We start from the raw sequence: 16686 nt of genomic DNA on the forward strand, positions 1-16686 counted from the left end.
CTTGATGGATGGCCAGAAGAAAAGAGCTGGTTTTTTTTTTTTGTTCTTTGTTTTTGTTTTTAACACATATTTATACTATTCTTGTTCTACAAACTAAGCTTGAAAAAGTTACATTCAGATACTTCATCTCTCTTCATTTGGTAGGGGGACATATAATCAAATACTTTCTGGGGAGGAGAGAAGAGAAAACATATAGAAGAGATAGGAAGAAACACGGAAAGAGAGATAGACACAAAGAGAAACAGAAATTTGCTATACAGATAAGGCTTTAAAAAGAGAAAGAGACAGAAGAGAGATATAAAAAAGAGAGGTTGATATAGATATGGGGATGTAGAGACAAAGAAAGACAGTAAAAGGAGAGAGGGAGCAGAAGAGACAGACAGAATAGAGAGCCAGAAAAGAAGAGAGCTTGGTAAGACACGAAGAGACAAAGGAGCAAGGGATACTAAGAGATACTAAGGGATACACAGAGATACTAAGATAGAATGACAGGAGAGAGAAAGAGGAGGGGCAGACAAATGAGAGAGAGAGACAAAAAGACAGAGAGACAGAGACAGAGAGACACAGAGAGACAGAGAGAGAGAGAGAGAGAGAGAGAGAGAGAGAGAGAGAGAGAGAGAGAGAGAGAGAGAGAGAGAGAGAGAGAGAGAGAGGAGAGAGAGAGAGAGAGAGAGGGTAGGAGGGAAGGAAGGAGGGAGAGAAGAGGACCTGAGAGAGAAGTGGAAACTATGGAGTTTGAAAAATCTAAGGTCTTGCCACTTCTTGTGTTCCAGTAGAACAGAGGTATTTAACTGATGACAATATAGCTAGACAGATGATCAGATTTTGGGAAATACTTTTCTAAATGCTAGTACAAATTCTTCCTTCAGTCTTAGGTGTAAAGTCACATTAAAACTTGGAGTCCAGGTCCCAACAGGGAGTGCTATACTGCTGTGGTACTCTGTATCATAAAGGATGCATCCAAGATGAAGGGGTCTTCTGGGGGCATAATTTTGAGTAGAATTACCCTTGATTCTGATTCTGATATTGCTTTGCTCTGCACACTAGCACTCTTCCTTAAACAGTGTATTGAGCCACCTTGGTTTACCATGATGAAAAGTTACTATTTGTAATATCATTCCTTTTTTTTTTTTTTTTAAAGTAAATTCTCTATAAAGATCTTCAGCTACTCTGCATTTGTCATTAAGAAGAATGCCTCTGTCTACAGAATTCTCCTTTCCCAAGTCCGACTGTCATGAAACCAGATGCTTCCTCTAGAGATGCCCAGATTTGAATTTATATTTCTGAAGGTGGAAGAACATTGGGTGTAGTGGGAAAGGAAGGATGATAATTAGTATATAATTTAATTAATATAATATAGCAAATATGCAGCAATATTTTGGTAATGATGCTACAGAAATGGGAAGAGATACAAAATTTAATAAAAGGAATACAATATGCTAGATACTATTAGGTACTGTTAATAGAGATAAAAGACAAAAAATAAACAGTCTCTGACCTCTAGGAGTTTACATTCTAGCCAGAAGAGACTACTTGTATACAGGCATAGGTAGATAGAAAACGGATTCAGGCATACCGCATTTTATTGCACTTGGCAGATACTGTGTAGTTTTTGTTGTCATTGTTTTTTACAAATTAATTACAAATTAAATGCATTGGTACCATTTTTGCAATAACATGTGCTCACATCATGTCTCTATAATTTTGATAATTTTCACAAGATTTCAAACAGTTCATGATAATATTGGTTCTACTGATCTGTGATCATTGATCTTTGATGTTATTATAATAATATTCTGGGGTATTACTGACCATATTCATATAAGATGATAAAATTTAATTGAAAAATGTTGTGTGTGTTCTGATTGCTCTGCCAACCAGCTCTGCCTTTTCTAGGGCCTCCCTATTCCCTGAGACACAATAATATTGAAATCAGGCCAGTTAATAACCCCACAATGGCCTCTAAGTGTTCAAGTGAAAAGAAGAGTCAATTGCTATTGCAAACCTTTATTGTCGTCTTCTTTTAAGAAATTGCCACAGCCATTCCAATCTTCAGCAACCACCACCCTGATGAGTGAGCATCCATCAACATCAAGGCAAGTCCCTCCAGCAGCAAAAAGATTATGACTCACTGGAGGGTCAGATAGTGGTTAGTATTTTGTTAGCAATAAAGTATTTTTTATTAAGGTATGTACATAAGTTTTCTTTTAGATATAACATTACTACGCACTCAGTAGACTACAGTATAGCGTAAACAACTTTTATATGCACTGGGAGACCAGAAAATTCATATGACTCGCTTTACTGCAATACTTTATTTCATTGTCTAGACGGGAACCTGCAATATTTCTGAGGTATATCTGTATTAAGTAATTTTGATGGTTTTTATTTTTCTAAATACATGCAAAAATAGTTTTCAAAGGGTATGGATGAAGGAGAAAACATTCCCTTCAGCCTCCAGTTCTTGTCAACAGAAATCTGTGTATCTGTCAGATAATACAGAGACATCAACTTGGGGGAAAAAAATTGGTAAACACTGGCCTGAAAAATCTTGCTCCTCCTTATTTTTTCCGACTTCATCTTAAAAATGGGTGTTAGGATGAAACTGAGTTAGTGATGTTAACTTGCCAGATGGTGAGGTCTCTTGAGGTGAGGCTCTAAAGATTCTTGATGTTTGTTAAATGGATTACTTCTTGGTGGATTAGCTGTGGTGATCTGAGGCCTAAATCTTGGGTTTTCAGTATTAGTGAAAGACTGAGAAGTGAATAGGACAAAGAAAGACCGGTAAGACTTTATTCCAAAGTTCAATAAAAATGGCCCTTTTGCAACCTATTGTTCTGTATTATCCTTTTCTCAGTGTCAAAAGTTGAATAAAGATTCTTACTTTGCTAATTTGAATGCATGATAAAAGCACTTAGTAAGTGCTTACTGTGTGCATTGTGCTACTCATTGGAGACATTTGTAGAGAATGGCAATCCTAACTTTTAAGGAGCTCCCATGGTAATGGGGGAGACAATCTAAAGCTGCAAATCAGATGGAAAGGTCTCATGGTTCTGAGGATGCAGCAGCACACAGATGGTTTGTGATTGTTGTTCGCTTGTTTCAGCCCTATCCTACTTTTCATGCCCCCTTCTTTCATTGTCATTTCCCCCAATAAAAACATTAGTTTTTGTAGAACTGTTTGATAGTACCAAAAGCTTTGGCGGCAAGAACTTTTCCTTTTTCAGGTTATAGACCCTGAAAGAACAGGCACCAGGGCTGCATCAATACAGGGTAGAGAGGGACTGGACTGGAGGCATTGCTATTTTCAAGGCTCTTGGGTTTAGGATTCTAGGCTGTCTCCAATAGGGTTTGAGGGGTCTTAGGCCTGACCATTCCATACTGCTTCCCATCTTTCTCAATATCTTCCTGCTTCAGCTCAGCTGGCTTGACTCCTTTTTGGATGGCAATTAGTGGGGATGGCTTCTTTTTTTGTTTAGGCAGTTGGAGTTAAGTGACTTGCCCAGGGTCACACAGCTAGGAAGTGTTAAGTGTCTGAGGACAGATTTTGAACTCGGGTCCTCCTGACTTCAGGGCTGGTGCTCTATCCATTTTGACACCTAGCTGTGGGGATGGCTTCTTCATAGTGATGGGGTGGATAGGACTCCAACAAAAAGACTCCAAGTACTTTGTAGCTTGGAGGGCTAGAGGGAAGGACACTAACCGGAGAGATCCTGAATTTTACTGTCCTAGCTACTCCCAGAGGGAAGCCGGGAGAAACACTGAAAGGATTATTTAGACTTTTAAATGGACTTTTTAATTAGGCCTTTTGTTATCCTAAGTAGACCTTTGCCATAGACTCTGGTTGTATTACTTGTTCAATTCCTTGCATTTTTATGACCCCATCATATCCTATCAGAAGTTATATCAACTCCTAGGTTATTTTTTCTCCTATTTAAAAAATCTATCTGTACCCCACTTCTTTGTGGCTCATTAGAAACTATTCTCTTGTGATTTCCCCAGCTTTATGGTGTCTTTCCCCCAGTTAACTCCTTTTAGGGATGGTCAGATCACTACTGGCCAGCCTAAAAGGCATCTTTACCCTAGTTATGGCATCCAGTTAAGGACTTAGCCTTCTTCTTTCCCCCTAGTTAATTGCTAAAAATCCCATATGGAAAATAGCCCACTGTCATCAGCTTAATAAAACTTTTGCCTCTTGATGTGCAGAACGTCTGAGTTTACCAATTCTTCTGAGACACCTCAAGACACTGGCCTGAAATCCCATATATTTTGAGGTCCCTGCTCCCTAACATTTGGTGGACTAAATGGAGAGTCCTGAAACCCCAATATATTTCAGGGGCTCAATGCTTCTGTACTCCTGTACCCTATCAAAAAAAGAGGAGTTGTCTCACCACATGATAGTGTGGAAGCAGGACTGGGGCACTGACATTCCCAGGCCCCTACATTTATCTTCCTGTTGGCAGTTTGTTAGCAGTTGTTACTATTAGTGATGAGGGAGGTGAGCCCCTTCTCCACAATGACTTCTCCCCTCAACAATGGATTGTGACTCCTGTGATAGAGGAAGGTCTGGCTGTTTCGGGGGACAGTATTCTCCTACTGGACTGTCTTCACCAGGATCTGAGGATCTGAGAAGAAATGAAACTTAAGGAGGTGATGATGGCTTGATCTACCAGACACAAGTTGCTGCTTCTCTTTAGGAGAGAGAAATTTGAAAAGAGCCAGAGAAAAAGAACAATAGGTAAGAAAAAAAATAGAAGGGAAAACAAAAAAGAGAGGAGAAAGTGGGAGAGAGAAATATAAGTAGGGGGAGGAGAAGGAAGAGAGGAGAAAAGGATTGGGTGATTTACAGAGTAGACAGCTCATGCTGGGATCTTAGTGTTACATAAGTATGACTTTTTTTTTTTTTTTTTTTGGTCCTAAATATCCCTGCAAACTGAAATATATCAGGAATGCTCTCCCATAAGAGCTCATTCTTCCATCTCTTTTCCAAGTGTGGGGGCTCTGACATCCTCAAATTGCAGGAGGTGAGGGTGGAAGACTTTTCTCTTGCAGGGATGACTGCTGGCATCAGGATGGTGAGGAAGACCTTTTGTGTGCCCAGAGAATTTGTCTCTCTGGGTTTGGGGAAGCTAAAACGAACCAGGGACCTAGAATGTCAGTGCCAGCAGTCTCCCTCGGAGAGCCTCAAGCAGCTCAGGTAATTTGCATTTTTACAGCCCCGGGACTGCTAACAAGATGTTTACCAAAGCTCCTAAAGCAGCTTAGTTCCTAAGGATCCCTGCTGGGAACCTGGCCACCCCCTCTCCCATATGGCACTTCTAATCAGCTTTAACTTCTGAACTTGGACCCTTCTTAAAGAGGAGGTGACCATTATTGGGGGGACAGGAGGAGGTTGTCTCTCAAATCAATTCTAATATGCATTATATTTATCTAACTCCACTGTCGTTTTTAAAATAGTTTTCCTAAGTGCACAGAAACACATTAAAAATCAGGGGAAATGACAGGCTTTGACCCTGGATGAGGCTTTGACATTGGTTTCCCCCAACTATGGTATAAGGAGACAGGTTTGCACATGATGGACAGTCTCCTAGAAGAATGAGGCTTTTAGTAGTCAAGTAATGCACTGGGCAGGGTCACTCTGTAAATAATTCACTGACTTCTGGCTGGTTCAGGGCAAAATCCCTAGTGAACCCAAACTGATGATATGCGTGCATTTCCTTTAGATGCAGGGCAGGAATGAGTACTGGGAAAAGTAGACAACCCGGATCTACTCTTCTCAGTGGAGGAGGGGACTTAGAAACTCCCTGCATTGCTTTCTTATTTTCCAGTATGGAGAAAAAATAGTATTGATCTCTTTTTGTTTTTAGATTACCTTCATTTCCAAATATATCCCTACTCCCCCACCTCCTCTCCCATGGTTTTCATTTCCTTCCCCTCACGGATAAAATATTGCTTTCATAGAACCTTAGAATATTTGGAAAGACGCTCCTTAGATGGATTATATAATTCAACATCCTCATTTTAAAGACAAGGAAATAAATGAAAGCCCAGAGCTATAAAATATTTTGCCCCATTACACTGCAAGCTGGTATCAGAGTCAAGGTTAAAATTGAATCCTCATTCCCAACGCTCTCAGTATCCCTTAGCTGCAATGTAGCAATATTTGGAGATGAGGGGCTTTCCAAAAACAATCTTGGTAATGACTGTGCAAAAATGGCCTTCAGCTCTGATACCAGCCATTCAGAGTTATCTGATCCTCCACTTGATAACTTGTAATTGTGGCAAAAGATAGACTGATCATTCCTGCCCTGCTCACTCTTCTTCCCCCACCAAGGAGCTCCTTTGAATTGGCTCATTCCCTTTGGTGTGATCTCAGATTTTAAAAAATAATATAGAAAATGTCATGCTTTAGGATAGAAAGGCATGAAGGCTTACTATTGCCATCAGAAGTGAGGAATTAAAAAAAAAAAGCTGCCAATGAGTTTGTTGTCCAATTTCTTTCTCTTTGCTTTCGAGGTTTGCATTCTGTGCTGACTGTATGTATTCACTTCTTTCACTTTTCATATTGCAGGAGTAAGTCAGTTTGCTGATAGCAAACCAGGACAGACTCTGGAGCATTTATTTGAGGCTATAATTGATTTTAATGCTTCCTTAGAGTCAGGAAACTTGAAGTTGACTTTTCTCCTCCCAGTGCAAAATTTGAGCTGCTCCAGCAGGTTTAAAGCTATGTCTTCTACTGTTTCAAGGCTTTGGGTATCAAGGGCTTTGTTTTAGGGTTAGAAAGTCCAAGTAACTCCTCCCTTAATTTCTAATATCTAAAACTCAGTCAGCATCCAATTAGAGACTACTCTAGTAATCTGCCAAAGTTTTTTTTTTTTCTTTTTAAATAATAGCTTTTCATTTTCAAAATACATGCAAGGATAATTTTCAACATTCACCCTTGCAAAACCTTGTGTTCCAATTTTTTCTCCCTCCTTTCTCCCTTCCCCCTCCTCTAATCCAATATATGTTAATGCAATTTTTCTATACATATTTCCACATTTATCATGCTACATAAGAAAAATTATATCAAAAAGGAAAAAAATGAGAAAAAAAAAAGGAACGACAAAGAAGGTTAAACTACTATGTTGTGTTCCACATTCAGTCCCCATAGTTCTCTTTTTGGATGCAGTTCTCCCTATGATAAGTCTATTGGAATTGGCCTGAATTACTTCATTGTTGAAAAGAGCCATGTTCATCAGAGTTGATCATCCCATAATCTTGTGTACAATGTTCTTTTGGTTCTACTCCAATTCATGTACGTCTCCAAGACTTTCTGAAATCATCCTGCTGATATATATCTTATAGAACAATGATATTCCATAACATTCATATACCACGACTTAGTCATTTTCCAACTGACTGGCATCCACTCAGTTTTCAGTTCTTTAGCACTACAAAAAGGGATGCTACATTTTTGCACATATGAGTTCTTTTCCCTTTTTCATCATCTCTTTGGGATACAGACTTTTGCCAAAGTTTTTTTTTTTGTTGTTTTTTTTTTGGGTTTAAGGCCAAACCTTACCCATTCCCAATTTCTAAGATCCTTTAAGTGTCCCATGCAAATGTGTGTGTGGAGGGAAAACAAAACTAAGCGGAAAGGGGCAAAATAATTTTTTTCTGTCATCTAATTCTTGTCCTTCCACTTCTCCCTCCCTCTCTTTCCTCCCCCCCAACACACACACACACAATACATTTATACACATATATGTATGTATGCATACATATTTAATGTATATACCGTAAGAAATAAAAATTTATATTATCTCTGATTTCTACTATATCAATTTCGTAATGTTGATTATTAAAATTGTTAGTATTTGGCTAAATGTATCTTGCTCAAAAATAGTCTTATATCGAATTGGCTTAAAGTCATGGTAGAAACAATGAACAACTTTAGCAAAGTTACAAGATATAAAATAAACCCACATAAATCATTGTCATTTCTATATGTTACCAACCAAGTCCAGCTGTAAGAGATAAAGAAATCCCATTTAAAATAATTGTAGATGATATGAAATATTTGGGAGCTTACCTGCCAAGACAAAACCAAGAACTAAATGAAAACAATTACAATTACTTTTCACACAAATAAAGTTAGATCTAAACAATTGGGAGAATATAAAGTACTCATGGATAGGCCTAACTAATATAATAAAAATGACAATTCTACTTAAATTAATCTACTTATTCAGTTCCATGTCAATTATTTTGTAGAGTTTGAAAAAATAATAATAGAATTCATCTGGAAGAACCAAATGTCAAGAATTTCAAGAGAATTAATGAAAAAATGCAAAGGAAGGTGACCTAATTTTATTGGACTTAAAACTATATTATAAAACAGTGGTGATTAAAACCATTTTGTATTGGCTAAGAAATAGAGTAGTTGATCAGGGAAGTGGAACAGGTAAGTTCACAAGACATAATAATTAATGACTATAGTATTTTAGTATTTGATAAACCCAGACTCGCTCCAGCTTCTGAGATAGGAACACACTATTTGACAAAAATTGCTGGGGAAGATGGAAAATAGCATGGCAGACACAAGGCATGGACCAATATCTAACACCCTTTATTAAGATAAGTTTGAAATGGGTTCATGATTTAAACATAAAGGGTGATGCTATAAGAAAATTAGGAGGACAAGGAATATTCTATCTCTCAGATCTGTGGAGAAGGAAGGAATTTATGGCCAAAGAACAACTAGCAAACATTATGAAATGCAAAGTGTGTAGTTGTGATTATATTAAATTAAAAAGGCTTTGTTAAACAAAATAAATACAGCCAAGATCAGAAGGGAAGCAGAAAATTGAGGAAATATTTTATAATGTTTCTCATTTCTAATGTTGTGCCACAGTTCCTTTTTGTTGTCCTGATTCAGTTTCCCTAATTTTCCTGACCCAGTTTCCCTAAATTGTTCCACCTCAATTCCCTTTTAATCATCAGAATGTTTGATTGATCATTAGAATATCAGGTGCCTCTCCCCATCACAATTAATTAAAATATCAGGTACCTCTCCCTCTCCAGTACCTCCCCCCATTATGTCATCCCCATCCCAGGTGCTTGCCCCCATTATGTCATTGTTCTTGTTACCCTATAAAATAATCTTTGTATCCGACATTCCTTGATGGATTCTTGGAAAAGATAGTTTCATTCAGCCCTGGGACCAAACCATAGATCCCATTTGGTCTCAGTAAGTCTCTCCAGCTGGATACTTTGAGATGGGAGTTCAATCCAGTCAAATTCTCCAATAAATTAAGTTGTTCTCTAATCTCTATCCTGTCTCAGTTTCTCTGGCATTACACTAACATATATAGATTATTGACTAAAATTTATAAGGATATTAGCCATTCCCCAATTGATAAATGGTCAAAGGATATAAACAATTTTCAGATGAAGAAATTAAAGCCATTTCTAGTCATATAAAAAAATGCTATAAGTCACTATTGATGAGAGAAATGCAAATTAAGACAACTCTGGCATACCAACCACTTCACACTTCTTAGATTGGTTAAAATGACAGGAAAAGATAATGATAAATGTTGTAGGGGAGGTGGGAGAACTGGGACACTAATATATTGTATAATTGGCATTGCGAACTGATCCAACTATTCTGGAGAGCAATTTGGAACTATGCCTAAAGGGCTATCAAACTGTGCTTTGGGTCTGTGTCCCAAAGAGGTCATTAAAAAAGGAAAAGGACCCACATCTGCAAAAATGTTTGTAGCAGCCCTTTTTGAAGTGAGTGGCAAGGATTAGTTCATGCTTTATGTATGCTATGGAATATTATTGTTCTATAACAAATGATGAGCAAATTGAGTTCAGAAAAGCCTGGAGAGACTTAACATGAACTGATGTTAAGTGAAGTGAGTAGAAGCAAAAGAACATTGCATACAGTAACAACAAGATTATGTGATGATCTACTGTGTTGGACTTGGTTGTTTTCAACAATGAGATGATCCAAGGCAATTCCTATAGACTTGTGATGGAAAGAGCCCTCCACATCCAGACAGAGCACTATGGAAACTAAATATGCATTACAACATATTATTTTCTCTTTTATTGTTGTTGTTTGTTTGCTTGTTTTTTTTTCTTCTTCTCATTTTTCCTCTTTTGATCTGATTTTTCTTGTGCAGCATGACAAATATAGAAATATGTTTAGAAGAATTGAATGGGTTTAACCTATATTAGATTACTTGCTGTTTAGGGGAGGGAGAAGAGGGAGAGGGAGGGAGAAAAATTTGGAACACAAGGTTTTGCGAGGATGTATGTTGAAAACTATCTTTGCATGTATTTTGAAAAATAAAAAGCTATTTTTTTTAAAAGGCATGGTCTAAAGGGAATTGGTGCAATAGCTCTTGCATCTAGCCTCAGGGTCTTTTACTGACTAGTTTAACTAGGGACACTTGTTGACAGTAAACAAATGACCAACTTAAACTGGGTGCCCTTTCCCTTCTCCTTACCTCCAAAGACAATTCTTTAGTCTTTGACTCTCAGTGTAACACTAGGGATGGTTAGATCTTCCCCAAGGGCACAACTAGCTGGGTGGTTCTGATTTGGCATGGTTTTGATTTTCACGATTACTAGAAGCATTTGGGGTCTCTAAAGCAATTAGCAACCCCTAATTGTCAAGAGGGATTTGAACAGTCCTACCCTGAAGGTCAACTCACTTTCCCATCTGTAGGCAATTGTAAGGCTTCCCAATTATCCCAACTTCCTCCTTTCCTGGGTCTCAATGACTTCTTTGCCCTGGCTTTGCTGCAGTGCTAATGTGACCCACTTTATTAACAGCCATATGTATCATTGTCAATAAGCTGTTATCTTGATTTGAGAAAACATACCACACTTTGTCTCCGTTTCATTTTATTTACCACAACACACAATATACACAGTCTGCAAACCTTTAAAGATTTTGAGTCCATGCTACTTCTCTTTTGTGCCCTACTCCTCTCTAGGGGGGGAAAACCAAATGAATATTTATTTACGTGTGTTTTCTCCCCTAATTAGAATAATAACCCCGTGGAGATTGTCTTCTTTTTCTATCTCTAACACTTAGCAAATAGTCAATGATTAATAAATGCTGTTTTATGCAGAATGAACACTGGAGTCAAATCCTGACTCTGATGCTGATTATCTATGTTTATATTGAGTAAGCCACTTAGCTTCCCTGAAAGATGTTCATCTATAAAATGAGGGAGTTGCATTAACTAGCCGCTGAGGTTCTTTTTACCTCCAAATCTATTGTTTTCTAACCCTCCTATTCACAAGAAACTGTGTTAGGCTTGAGGATAGGAAGATCAGGAAGATGTATTCACCTACCCTCAAAAAGCTCAGGATATATTAATAGGGGCATAAGAAAAATATCCTTTTTTTTTTTTTTTTGCAAATACATTTGTAGAAGAGGTAGCAATATAGTGGTGTGAAAGGGGAAGCAAATTGAAGATGGGGACTTTGGGGAAGGCTTTGTGTAGATTCCTGAAATGAGCCTAGAAAAAAGGGAATCTTTGCAATAGGGAAAGAAGGAAATGGGTGAAAGTGATATTTGCAGGCACGAATGTCAGGGACTATGCAGAACTTTCTCTCCTGAATGTAGAGTGAAACCTGGCAGGTGCACAAAGTAGATGATTGTATCTTCAGTATCTTCAGGACTGATTGGAAATGAGTAATGTGCATGGGGAAATAATTTAATGATACAGGATCTTCAGTCTTTTCCTCCGGCTTTTTCTGTACTTAGTTATATCATCTTCTTTAGGCAAATAATCCTTTCCTACCCCCCCCCCCAGCAACTTACATTAAATGAGAGCAAAGTGGTCTCCCCCAGGCTAAGAATACATCCACCCCCTTTCCTGGGCTTTGTGCCTGGGAGGTGAGGAAACTGACTCATCGATCTCTGACTCTTTGCAAAGGCGAATAAATGAATAAGACACTGGGTTAATGGTGAAAAATGAAGCAGTCGTATTTTTAGCATGTGAGAGGCATGAGTTTGTTGCTGAAATGTCTTTATAGGATGGAAGTTTCTTTTTCTTTTCTTTTTTTTTTTTTTAAACCCAAAGCTTTAAAAGAACTCTTCATGTTTACTTTTAATATCTATCTCTATAGAGTTAGTTCTAAGCTGCAAAGGGCTGAGAGAGGGATGCTGGGTAATAATAGCTAGCATTTATATATAGATTTAAGGTTTGAAAAAGTACTTTCCAAAATTTTTCTATTGTATTCTTACAAAAACCTTGGGAGGTAGGTGCTATTATTATCCCTATATTACAGATGAAGAAACTGAGGCAGGCAAAGGTTAAGTGAATTCCCCTGGATCATATAACTAGTAGATGTCTGAGACTGGGACTGAGCTCAGGTTTTGGTTTTTGTAAGACCGGTACTTGATATGTTGTTGTTATATCTGCCTCTGAGTATTCAGAAAGGATTATTGTCAAACAATAATCAATAACCAGTCAAACATGTCAAATAATAACTCACAGGTTGACCCTTCCAGGGGTGCTAGCGAAGAGGAAATGGCCTTTTTTCCCCCTAAGATCATAAGTTAACATTTCATTATCAAGCTGAATCTATGCTATTAAAGGGAAATGGGAAGTTGGAAGCCATCACTTCTGCCATTGCCAAAACAAACAAACGAACAAAATGAACAACAACAAAACCCAAACAATAAAAAAACAAAAACAAAAACAAAAACCCCCAAAAACTTATGAGATAGAGTTAAGAGTTCCCCTAAGATGGACTGAGTTACTGGTATGTCTGCATTTCTGGCAATATACCAAGAATAGTTTTTTTGAAGTCCCAGAGCTCTTACTTCTTTCTGACCTTGAAAAAAAAATCTCAGTTTAAAAATCTTTGTCCCTGCTTAGTCAGAATCCCTCTCGAAGATAAAGTGGTTCCTGATGTCTACCAGGCTTAAATACTGGGTTTGGCTCATGTATATAGTATCATAGACTGATAGGTCTGAAAGAGATTTTAGAGATTAGCAAATCGAGGCGTTCTAGGGCAGCCAGGTGGTTTAGTGGATAGAGTACCTGGTCTGGAGTGAGGAAGACTTGAGTTTAAATCCATCCTCAGAGGCTTACTAGCTGTGTGACCCTAAGCAAGTCACTCAACTGTTTCCCTCAGTTTCCTCATCTATAAAATGAGCTAGAGAAAAAAATGGCAAACCACTCCAGTATACTTGCCAGGAAAACCCCAAATGGAGTCACAAAGAGCTGGACATCATTGGAAAATGCCTCAAATGCTCCATTTAGGTAGAAGATACTGAGATATCAAAAAGCTAACAAAATTTGACTCATTATTGAAGTAACTTGGCTGCTTTTGCTTTGGGTTAAATGAAATTTTGAAGAACCCTTGTGATGAAATCTTGAAAATTAATTTTTTCTGATTTTTACTACTAATAGAATCAAATGATAAAAGGCTAAAGAAAACAAGCACATTTTCAAATCAGTTTTCTGTAGATGCTAACAATTTCCAAACTGTTTGGTGAGAAGGGTATGATTGTTTACTATCAATAAGTGTTTTGTGGGGGCAGCTAGGTGGCGCAGTGGATAGAGCATCAGCCTTGAATTCAGGAGGACCGGAGTTCAACTCTGATCTCAGACACTTAACACTTCCTAACTGTGTGACCCTGGGCAAGTCACTTAACCCCGGCCTCAGGGAGAAAAAAAAAAAAAGTGTTTCGTAATTGGGAACAATATTGAATTCAATAGCTCATATAATGGGTTCATCATTTAGAGCTAGAAAGAAAGTAAAACATAATTTACTCCTGGGATTTTAAACTTTTTTATGTCACAAAAGCCTCTGACAGAATGATGATGCCTATGGGCCCCTTCTCAGAATAATATTTCTAAATAATTGAAGGAAATTCTAAATTTCAGTTACAGGTTAATGAAGATAAAGATATAATTGTTTTAAAATTAAAATTTAAAGATGGATTTTCCCAAAATGTATTTAGGTTATGTCTCCTGATCCTATCCAAGGTCATCATTTTAAAAATGAGGAAACTGCAGCCAAGAGAGGTGAAATAATTTACCCAAGATGAAACAATTGAACAAATAATTAATTAGCACACATTTATTAGATGCCTTTTATGTATCATAAACTAGAGTAAGCATTGGGAAATCATTGACAAAAATGAAAGAATCTCTACCTTTGGGGATCCTACATTCTAACTGGGGAAACCATAGGCAACATAATATGTGCAAAATGAATTCAGGATAATTTGGGGGAGTACTACAAGGTGGGAATGTTGGTTCTGGAAAAGCTTCATGTATTACATGAGTTTTGAAGGGAGACTGTGATTCCAAGAGTTGGAAATGTAGAAGGAAAGCATTTCAAATATGAAAATCAAAGGTATGGGAGATGGAATATGATGCATGAAAAATAACAAATATGTCAGTACAACTGGACCACAGATTATGTGAAAGGGAGTGATATGGAAGAAGACTATAAAGAGGAAGAGGATAGGTTGTAAATAGCTTTAAATGATAGGAGGATGAAAACCATTTGGTATTGGCTAAGAAATAGATTAGTTAGTCGTGGAATAGGTTAGGTTCACAAGACAAAATAGTCAATAACTATAGCAATCTAGTGTTTGACAAACCCAAAGATCCCAACTTTTGGGATAAGAATTAATTATTTGACAAAAACTGCTGGGAAAATTGGAAATTAGTATGGCAGAAATTAGGCATGGACCCACATCATATATCAAGATAAGATCAAAATGATTTAGGCATAAAGAATGAGATCATAAATAGATTAGAGGAACATATGATAGTTTACCTCTCAGACTTGTGGAGGAGGAAGGAATTTGTGACCAAAGAAGAACTAGAGATCATTATTGATCACAAAATAGAAAATTTTGATGACATCAAATTAAAAAGCCTTTGCACAAACAAAACTAATGCAAACAAGATTAGAAGAGAAGCAACAAACTGGGAAAACATTTTTACAGTTAAAGGTTCTGATAAAGGCCTCATTTCCAAAATATATAGAGAATTGACTCTAATTTATAAGAAATCAAGCCATTCTCCAATTGATAAATGGCCAAAGGATATGAGCAGACAATTTTCAGATGATGAAATTGAAACTATTTCCACTCATATGAAAGAGTGTTCCAAATCACTATTGATCAGAGAAATGTAAATTAAAACAACTCTGAGATACCACTACCCACCTGTCAGATTGGCTAAGATGATAGGAAAAGATAATGATGAATGTTGGAGGGGATGTGGGAAAACTGGGATACTGACACATTGTTGGTGGGGTTGTGAATGAATCCTACCATTCTGGAGAGCAATCTGGAATTATGCCCCAAAAGTCATCAAACTGTGCATACCCTTTGATCCAGCAATGTTTCTACTGGGCTTATATACCAAGGAAATACTAAAGAAGGGAAAGGGACCAGTATGTGCCAAAATGTTTATGGCAGCCCTTTCTGTGGTGGCTAGAAACTGGAAAATGAATGGATGTCCATCAATTGGAGAATGGTTGGGTAAAATGTAGTATATGAATGTTATGGAATATTATTGTTCTGTAAGAAATGACCAGCAGGATGAATACAGAGAGGCTTGGAGAGACTTACATGAACTGATGCTGAGTGAAAGGAGCAGAACCAGGAGATCATTATATACTTCAACAACAATACTGTATGAGGATGTATTTTGATGGAAATGGGTATCTTTGACAAAGAGAAGATCTAACTCAGTTCCAATTGATCAATGATGGACACAATCAGCTACACCCAGAGAAGGAACACTGAGACATAAGTGTAAACTGTTTGCATTTTTGTTTTTCTTCCCAGGTTATTTTTTACCTTCTGAATCCAATTCTTTTTGTGCAACAAGATAACTGTTCGGTTCTGCACACATATATTGGATCTAGGATATACTATCACATTTAACATGTATAAGACTGCTTGCCATCTAGGGGAGAGGGTGGAGGGAAGGAAGGGAAAAGTCAGAACAGAAGTGAGTACAAGGGATAATGTTGTAAAAAATTACCCAGGCATATGTTCTGTCAATAAAATTATAATAATAAAAAAGAAAACAAGACATGATCACGTGTCTAGAATCATAAAAAAAATAAATAACAGGTGGATGAGTTTATATTGAATCCTAAAGGTAAAAAAGAGCCATAGGCGTTTATAAGTATGTGTTTGGGGTTGATTGGAAGAGAGAAGGGGATCATATTGTTTGGGAAAATCAGTTCTGAGGCTGTGTATAGGCGCATTGAAGTGATAGGAAAACAATTTAGGAGTGTTTGGAAATAGTTTGTGTAAGAGGTAATGAGACACTGAATTAGGTAAGTGATGGAGTATAAAAGAGACGTACAAAATATGGTGTAGAGAAATGACAAGATTCAGTCACTGATTGGAAATGTAGAGAAAATTAAAATTAGGAATTAATGACACTAATGGTGACTAGAATGATGGTGCCTTAACTATAATACGAAAGTTTAAAAAATGGTAGGTTTTGAGGAAAGTTAATGGGTTTTGTTTTGGACCTGTAGAGATTGAAATATTTATTAGATAATTTGAAATGTATTGTGGGAAGTTGATAATGTAGGACTGGAGTTCAGGAGAAAGACTAGGCTTGGATAGAGAGGTCTGGGAAGCATGTATAAAGATAATAATTGAATCCAGGATGAGGTTTCCAA

Source organism: Sminthopsis crassicaudata, chromosome 1, assembly GCF_048593235.1.
Source record: "Sminthopsis crassicaudata isolate SCR6 chromosome 1, ASM4859323v1, whole genome shotgun sequence".
Taxonomy (NCBI): Eukaryota; Metazoa; Chordata; class Mammalia; order Dasyuromorphia; family Dasyuridae; genus Sminthopsis; species Sminthopsis crassicaudata.